This window comes from Penaeus japonicus, unplaced genomic scaffold, assembly GCF_977035675.1.
Source record: "Penaeus japonicus unplaced genomic scaffold, GWHDUDI00000001_assembly GWHDUDI00000033, whole genome shotgun sequence".
Classification (NCBI taxonomy): Eukaryota; Metazoa; Arthropoda; class Malacostraca; order Decapoda; family Penaeidae; genus Penaeus; species Penaeus japonicus.
In genome coordinates this window covers 13,996,380-14,005,053 of record NW_028234435.1, presented here as the reverse complement: position 1 = coordinate 14,005,053, position 8,674 = coordinate 13,996,380, and the positions used below count along the sequence as shown (strand labels likewise).

Below are 8,674 nucleotides of genomic sequence, written 5' to 3'. Positions count from 1 at the left end.
CTTAATAGATATCTATTGTAAGTTCTTCTCTGGTATTAGGATAAATTCTCATTATTTGACAGTACATTTAACTTTCCCAATATGTCTTTTTTTATTCTTTCACCAGTTTTATTAAATGGTCTACTGCTTTCTTTTGAGTTCCAGTAAATGTGGTGGGGCATAGAAGTCTCTTTTTATTAGTTTTGGGACTATAATTTGGTTTATGTAATGTTTTGATGTCATTGCATGATATATATTTTTGCTACTGTAATTTTTTTTTCATTGCTAGTTTCATTTATTGTGAAAATTTATTTTTATTTTTAAGCCTGGCTTTCATTCAGTCATACCTGGATTATCTCTGCAAATCAAATGGTATAATTCCAATTTTTTGTTTGAGACAATTTACATTCCAAAGAATTAGTTTTACCATATCAAAATTCTAACAATGCCTTTAAAGCTTTCATTACTTCTCTTATGGTTTCATGAAAATATATATTACTAGTTTGTCAGAATTCATATTACTTATGATTTTTGTTACCATATTGAAGATGTTCTTTATGGTATTGAACAAGGGGAAGCACACTTATTCCTTTGTTTTATTTCTATCCTATCATTATTCTTGCTTGGTGTTGGTAATGTCCATGTTATTGTACCATAAGGCACATAACTGTTTATGAGTGTTTTCTTGTTGTCCTTTTGTTCTTTTCTTTGTTCATGGCTGTCTGAGTATGTTGCACTTTGGGGAGTGATTTGTTTGTTTGTTTGTCTGGTTCAGTGAAATGTTTGCTTTCTTGGTTTGGTTGGATTTCTCTGTTCTTTGTGCTTCGTTTAAAGTTTGGGCCTACGTTAGAATTGTATTTTGGTCTCTTGATTGACAGGGTGTATTCTCATGTTTGTGCAAGGTGTTTTGGGTTTTGTTGTTTGCGTCCTTTAGTGCGTCTCCAACATTTATTCTGGTGTTTTATGTTGTAGTTTTCAACTATTGCATCATTATGGTTGTTTTTTGTTATATTTTCTTGGTTTACTTCCTAAGCCATTATGTGAATTCATGATTCAGGATACATGATTCTTGTCACAGTAAAAGTGACATACTGAATTTTTGATGGGTTCTTAAAATTATGACCATACTCGCTAAAACTACTGTACCTTTTTTTGTTTATGCCAGTTAGAATCCTGTATCTACATACCAAGAAGAAGGACAAATACTTTGTGGGTAGGGGTCCGAGGGAAAAGCCCCTAACAGATAAATACCATAGGGGTTGCTTGGTTAAAATATTTTCTAAAAAATACAGGGAGCCATATTTGTGGTAATATTTCTGCAATTGCAACAGAAGTTGGGATGCACACTATAGACTCCCATAAATTTTGGGTGTTGGCAGAAAGTTTCTTCAGCTATTTTTGTGGTGTTTATGATAAATCAGTTTCATATATATCATATCTCAGCCTGTTTTACCTAATGATTTCCTTAAAAAAATACATCCCCTCCCTTGTGATTTAGTGCCAGAATTGCTATATAGGTAAATATTCAGAATAGTGAATCTAGTATCGATGGATTTCTCTGACTCTATACTACTCACACAGTGAGTAAGATCCATGATTCGACCCCTATAACCCACAATCTTGGTACCGATAGCAGGAGAGGGGATGAAGGAGACCAGGGAAATTGCATGGTAAACTGATAAAAATAATAGGTTATTACACATAGATGTCACTCAAACACTGTAATGCCACCTGCATGCCACAATACCCTGAAATCTCCCCTGGGGTGACCTGCCATATGGTGTATCATGTACACAGAAATCTGCAATTGCCTACGTTGTGTTGATCACAGACCTCACGAAAATTATCTTGAACGACATCGTGATCCAACAACCTACCTAACCTCACCTAGGCGTCTTTCTGTCCTAGCCAAGGAGGAGACTCCCCCCATCCCCCAGACCCTACCACCCTTTTTGGAGTACTTCATACTACCAACCTTGACCTACTTATTCTTACTTTAGTTAGGTGTCAGCCTGTGGTTATTAGTGTGCATATAACCTATCATTAATCCTGTTTTACCCTGCAATTTCCCTGGTTTCCTTCATGCCCTCCTTTACTATTGGGACTAAGAGCAGAGAGTGAGAGGAATCCATTAATACCAATATCGGGGTTTTTATCGTGGCAACTATTCTGATTATCTACCACTATATATCTCTATTCTTCTTAGACAGTTGTATTTCATATTCAAAGAAACGATATGCATTTTCAAAAACAAATACTGAGCTATTGATGTTAAATTTCGGACTTCAACTGCACTAGAAGGTAAATTTTCCGAATAATGCTGCGTTATGAAATAACATAAAAATGGTATCGATGGATTCCTCTCAACCTCTACTGTTCATACATAGTGGAAATAATATGCGATTCCAACCCTGGACCCCACAATCTGGGTCTCTTTTTAAAAGGCACTTCATGCCACTTTGTACTACTTCGGGGCATATTTCACTTGCAAAATCTTAACCCAATTATCTACCTAACTTTGCCTAGTTTTGAATTAAGCCCTAGCCAAGGTGGGGGCTTCGCCCCTTCCCTGGACCCCCATTTTTGGGGCACTTCGTGCAGCATACCTTGTGCAAAATACCCCGAAAATGACCATCCTCGCCCTGAAATTCAAACATGGCTGTGTTTACATATTTATGGCTAGTGACAAGCTGTGGACTGGAAACCCCCAATGAATTACCTGCATGCACTGTTATGTTCTCTCGATAGATGGTGCAATATTCCCCATTGTTTACAGTATAATCATAGAGTGCCCTCTATTGAGTGGTCTTGTCATTATCGGTCCTAGTTTCCTATCCTGAGGATTATATGAGATGAAGACTCAATTGCTGCCATCATGGTGCAGTGTGAAGGTTATTTTCATCTACAAAACTAATTACGCATCATAAGAATCACAAAGTGCCCTGAACGGGGGAGTTCCACAGGGGGGTGTAGCTCCCTCTTGGCAGAGGCTGACTTCATAACTAGACAAAGTGGTAAATTTGAATAAAGACGCAACCAACCCTCTAGGTAGGAAGTGAGTTGAAACCCATTTTGCTTATTCCCGCCGGCACTGTTCCGTCTTTGCATGGCTGCAATGCCAGGGCTCTCGAACGCATATGCCTAAATCAATTATACGATTGACGGCGCATTCCGGCACCCGGCGCTATGCATAATACATAATCGCCGTCTGTGGACGGCGCTCGGCGGTATTGGGTTAACAGGTACTGATGAAAAAAATTGACAACTGGGGAAAAAACATAAAGGAAAGGTTTACTCACAAGAAGAAAGACAATATAACCCCCCTCCAAAAAAAAAAGAAAATAAATAAAAATATAAAAGTTAAAAGGATAGAGAGAGAGAGAGAGAGAGAGAGAGAGAGAGAGAGAGAGAGAGAGAGAGAGAGAGAGAGAGAGAGAGAGAGAGAGAGAGAGAGAGAGAGAGAGAGAAAAAGAGAAAGAGTCATACCTGGATTATCTCTGCAAATCAAATGGTATAATTCCAATTTTTTGTTTGAGACATTTTACATTCCAAAGAATTAGTTTTACCATATCAAAATTCTAACAATGCCTTTAAAGCTTTCATTACTTCTTTTATGGTTTCATGAAAATATTTATTACTAGTTTGTCAGAATTCATATTACTTATGATTTTTGTTACCATATTGAAGATGTTCTTTATGGTATTGAACAAGGGGAAGCACACTTATTCCTTTGTTTTATTTCTATCCTATCATTATTCTTGCTTGGTGTTGGTAATGTCCATGTTATTGTACCATAAGGCACATAACTGTTTATGAGTGTTTTCTTGTTGTCCTTTTGTTCTTTTCTTTGTTCATGGCTGTCTGAGTATGTTGCACTTTGGGGAGTGATTTGTTTGTTTGTTTGTCTGGTTCAGTGAAATGTTTGCTTTCTTGGTTTGGTTGGATTTCTCTGTTCTTTGTGCTTCGTTTAAAGTTTGGGCCTACGTTAGAGTTGTATTTTGGTCTCTTAATTGAGAGGGTGTATTCTCATGTTTGTGCAAGGTGTTTTGGGTTTTGTTGTTTGCGTCATTTAGTGTGTCTCCAACATTTATTCTGGTGTTTTATGTTGTAGTTTTCAACTATTGCATCATTATGGTTGTTTTTTGTTATATTTTCTTGGTTTACTTCCTAAGCCATTATGTGAATTCATGATTCAGGGTACATGATTCTTGTCACAGTAAAAGTGACATACTGAATTTTTGATGGGTTCTTAAAATTATGACCATACTCGCTAAAACTACTGTACCTTTTTTTGTTTATGCCAGTTAGAATCCTGTATCTACATACCAAGAAGAAGGACAAATACTTTGTGGGTAGGGGTCCGAGGGAAAAGCCCCTAACAGATAAATACCATAGGGGTTGCTTGGTTAAAATATTTTCTAAAAAATACAGGGAGCCATATTTGTGGTAATATTTCTGCAATTGCAACAGAAGTTGGGATGCACACTATAGACTCTCATAAATTTTGGGTGTTGGCAGAAAGTTTCTTCAGCTATTTTTGTGGTGTTTATGATAAATCAGTTTCATATATATCATATCTCAGCCTGTTTTACCCAATGATTTCCTTAAAAAACTACATCCCCTCCCTTGTGATTTAGTGCCAGAATTGCTATATAGGTAAATATTCAGAATAGTGAATCTAGTATCGATGGATTTCTCTGACTCTATACTACTCACACAGTGAGTAAGATCCATGATTCGACCCCTATAACCCACAATCTTGATACCGATAGCAGGAGAGGGGATGAAGGAGACCAGGGAAATTGCATGGTAAACTGATAAAAATAATAGGTTATTACACATAGATGTCACTCAAACACTGTAATGCCACCTGCATGCCACAATACCCTGAAATCTCCCCTGGGGTGACCTGCCATATGGTGTATCATGTACACAGAAATCCGCAATTGCCTACGTTGTGTTGATCATAGACCTCACGAAAGTTATCTTGAACGACATCGTGATCCAACAACCTACCTAACCTCACCTAGGCGTCTTTCTGTCCTAGCCAAGGAGGAGACTCCCCCCATCCCCCAGACCCTACCACCCTTTTTGGAGTACTTCATACTACCAACCTTGACCTACCTATTCATACTTTAGTTAGGTGTCAGCCTGTGGTTATTAGTGTGCATATAACCTATCATTAATCCTGTTTTACCCCGCAATTTCCCTGGTTTCCTTCATGCCCTCCTCTGCTATTGGGACTAAGAGCAGAGAGTGAGAGGAATCCATCAATACCAATATCGGGGTTTTTATCGTGGCAACTATTCTGAATATCTACCACTATATATCTCTATTCTTCTTAGACAGTTGTATTTCATATTCAAAGAAACGATATGCATTTTCAAAAACAAATACTGAGCTATTGATGTTAAATTTCGGATTTCAACTGCACTAAAAAGTAAATTTTCTGAATAATGCCGCGTTACGAAATAACATAAAAATGGTATCGATGGATTCCTCTCAACCTTTACTGTTCATACATAGTGGAAATAATATGCGATTCCACCCCTGGACCCCACAATCTGGGTCTCTTTTTAAAAGGCACTTCATGCTACTTTGTACTACTTCGGGGCATATTTCGCTTGCAAAATCTTAACCCAATTATCTACCTAACTTTGCCTAGTTTTGAATTAAGCCCTAGCCAAGGTGGGGGCTTCACCCCTCCCTGGACCCCCCTTTTTAGGGTACTTCGTGTAGCATACCTTGTGCAAAATACCTCGAAAACCACCATCCTCGCCCTGAAATTCAAACATGGCTGTGCTTACGTATTTACAGCTAGCAACAAGCTGTGGACTGGAAACCTCCAATGAATTACCTGCATGCACTATTCTTTTCTCTTGATAGATGGCGCAGTATTCCCCATTGTTTACAGTAATTGCTGCCATCATGGCGCAGTGTGAAGGTTATTTGTGGTCGCGGCATTTTCATCTACAGAACTAATTACGCATCATAAGTATCACAAAGTGCCCTGAATGGGGGAGGTCCACAGGGGGGTGTAGCTCCCTCTTGGCAGAGGCTGACTTCATAACTAGATAAAGTGGTAAATTTGAATAAAGACGCAACCAACCCTCTAGGCACGACACAATACTTTTCTGGTAGTTTTCGTTGTGCTTTGTACAGTTTCGCTACTCATTTCCATCAGAAACCTTTCGCGGAAGAAAAGGGTTTATGGTGTTACGTCATGATTAAAGGTACGTCATGCCGAAAGGTTTGTTTTTTTCATTACGAGTGATTGCGTCTTTATCCAATAGTACCAGCAAACTGAGGTAGGTAATTGGGTTAAGCTTTTGCATACAAAATATGTACCAAAGTAGCTCGAGGTAGCATGAAGTGCCTTAAAATGGGGGGAGGAGGGGTCCAGGGGGGCGAAACCCCTTTTGGCTAGGGCTAACTTCAAAACTAGGCAAAGTTAGGTAGGTAATTGGGTTAAGATTTTGCAAACGAAATATGGGCGGAATTCATATTTTACCCCGCAATTTCCCTGATCTACTTCATGCCCTCCACTACTATCAGGACCCAGATTGTGGGGCCAAGGGGTGGAATCGCGCATTATTTCCACTATATATGCATAGTAAAGCTTGAGAGGAATCCATCGATACCACTTTTGTGGTATTTCGTAACGCGGCGTTATTAGGAAAATTTATCGTAGTGAAGAATGGTTAACTTCTTTTTTGTATTCGATGAAACTTTAATTTTCTTCATAGGGTTCTAGACTCCTCTGTAGTGATCTTCTTCTTCTTTCTTCTTTTAGAGGGTTTTAGACTATATGTAGTCTATATTCCCTGATTCTATTTCTTTCTTCTTCACTTCTCTCTGTAGTGATGAAAACATCCGCCGACATTCAAAAAGTTTGTTTACATTCCGACGATGAATCCGGATCTGGATACTGACTACGAGAACGGGTGTTTGGCTTACAAGAACGGGATTTCAAATTTCCACGAACGAAGACTGGGCTTTTGAGTAATTGTTTTTACTTTGAATCAATATTTTTTTTTTGCTTTAAGTGATTGGTTGAATCAATATCCTTTTTGGCTGCATTCATTTGAAATAAATATCAACCCTTGTCTGCCCAGTACATCATATTATCTTAATACGTTTGCCGTGATGATTTTGTTTTTTTATGTAAAAGGCAATTTATCAATTTCTATGTACTTATTAAAAATGATATAAACATATGTCATTTATGATGTATCAGTCTATCTATCTGTGTGTGTGTGTGTGACACTATTATCACTGTAATCATCGTCAACATTAATAATACTACACTACTATTCTTCTTATCATCAGTACTGTTAATATTGCTGTTTGTAGTTATTACTATCATCATGATTATTGTCGTCACCATCATTATTATCATTGCAAATATCCTTATCATCATCATCATTATTATAATTGAAAATATTATTATTAGTGCCATTGTTATTATTATCAATATAGTAATTTATCATCATCATCATCATTGCAATCAATATCATCATCATCAGCATTACTATTGCCACCTACCCTGACTCTGTGATATGTTGCAATTGCTGCGAAGAATCATGCGTTAGCGATGTGCATCTTCCCTGATTTATGAAGGCGCGAAATACGTTACGCCCTATTGTTCAAATAATTTAGTCACAACATACTTCCTTCCCTCATATTTATCTTTTCTATCTATTCTTCATATTTTTTTTTTTTCTCTCTCTCTCTTCTTCACATATTTTCTGGGAGGAACATTTAAACACTCATTCAATTTTTTATCTTTGCCTGATGCACAACATATTGCCCAGTATGAAGCACTAGACAAAAAAAATATTTCCCAATACATTAAACTGTATGGTACACTCCGTAAAAAAAAAAAAAAAAAAAAAAAAAAAAAAATACTTTTATCCCAAATAATCATTAGTTAGTTATCGATAACAATGTACTAGCGACCCGTTAACACAGAAGACTACTGCATGACTGCTCTAAGCTTCGCGCGCATGTTTGCCGCTCATGTGCTGATTTTGCTGAAATGAACTAGACTGAACTGCTCTTCTTCACGCCCTTCCCTCGTGATGCAACGCCCATCTCTCGTGAAGCAACGCGTGCACTCACTCCTTCACTCACTCCTTTATTCACCCGTGAATCGTCACTACTACTTATGTTATTGCTATCATTATTATTATTATTATTATTATTATTATTATTATCATCATCATCAGTTTAGGAAAATATGTTCCCTTGTCCTGTGAAATTATTATAATTGCTATTTTCCCTGTCATTGTTATCCTATCATCATTATTATTATGAATATTATCATTATCCTTATCACTGTTATCATTATCATTATTAGGAGTAGTAGTATCATTATTATCATTATCATTATTATTAGGAGTAGCAGTAGTATCATTATTATCATTATTACTATCATCATTATCATTATTATTATATTATCATCATCATCATCGTTACTGTTATTAACATTCTTGCTATTACTATCAATATCTTTATGATCATCATAACAATTATCATTATTATAATTATAATCATTATCATCATTATTGATATTAGTATCATCATTATCAGTATCATTATTACTACTATTACTACCAATATTATGATTATCATGATTACTATCATTCTTGCTATCATTATTATTACTATTATAATTATCATTATCCTCCTCATT

General features: G+C 36.7%; 1 long non-coding RNA gene across 4 annotated transcripts in view; it reads right to left on the bottom strand.

The window, feature by feature from the left end:
* Window positions 1-6,893, bottom strand: part of LOC122260281 (uncharacterized) — a 21,713-nt gene extending 14,820 nt beyond the window's left edge. The window contains exon 1 of one of the 4 annotated variants that reach the window (XR_015190439.1): window positions 1-6,893. This exon is cut by the window's left edge and continues 1,397 nt beyond it. This is a non-coding gene — a long non-coding RNA (uncharacterized LOC122260281). The other 3 variants (XR_015190437.1, XR_015190438.1, XR_015190436.1) reach the window with 3 other exon arrangements.
* Between the last annotated feature and the right edge of the window lie 1,781 nt (window positions 6,894-8,674).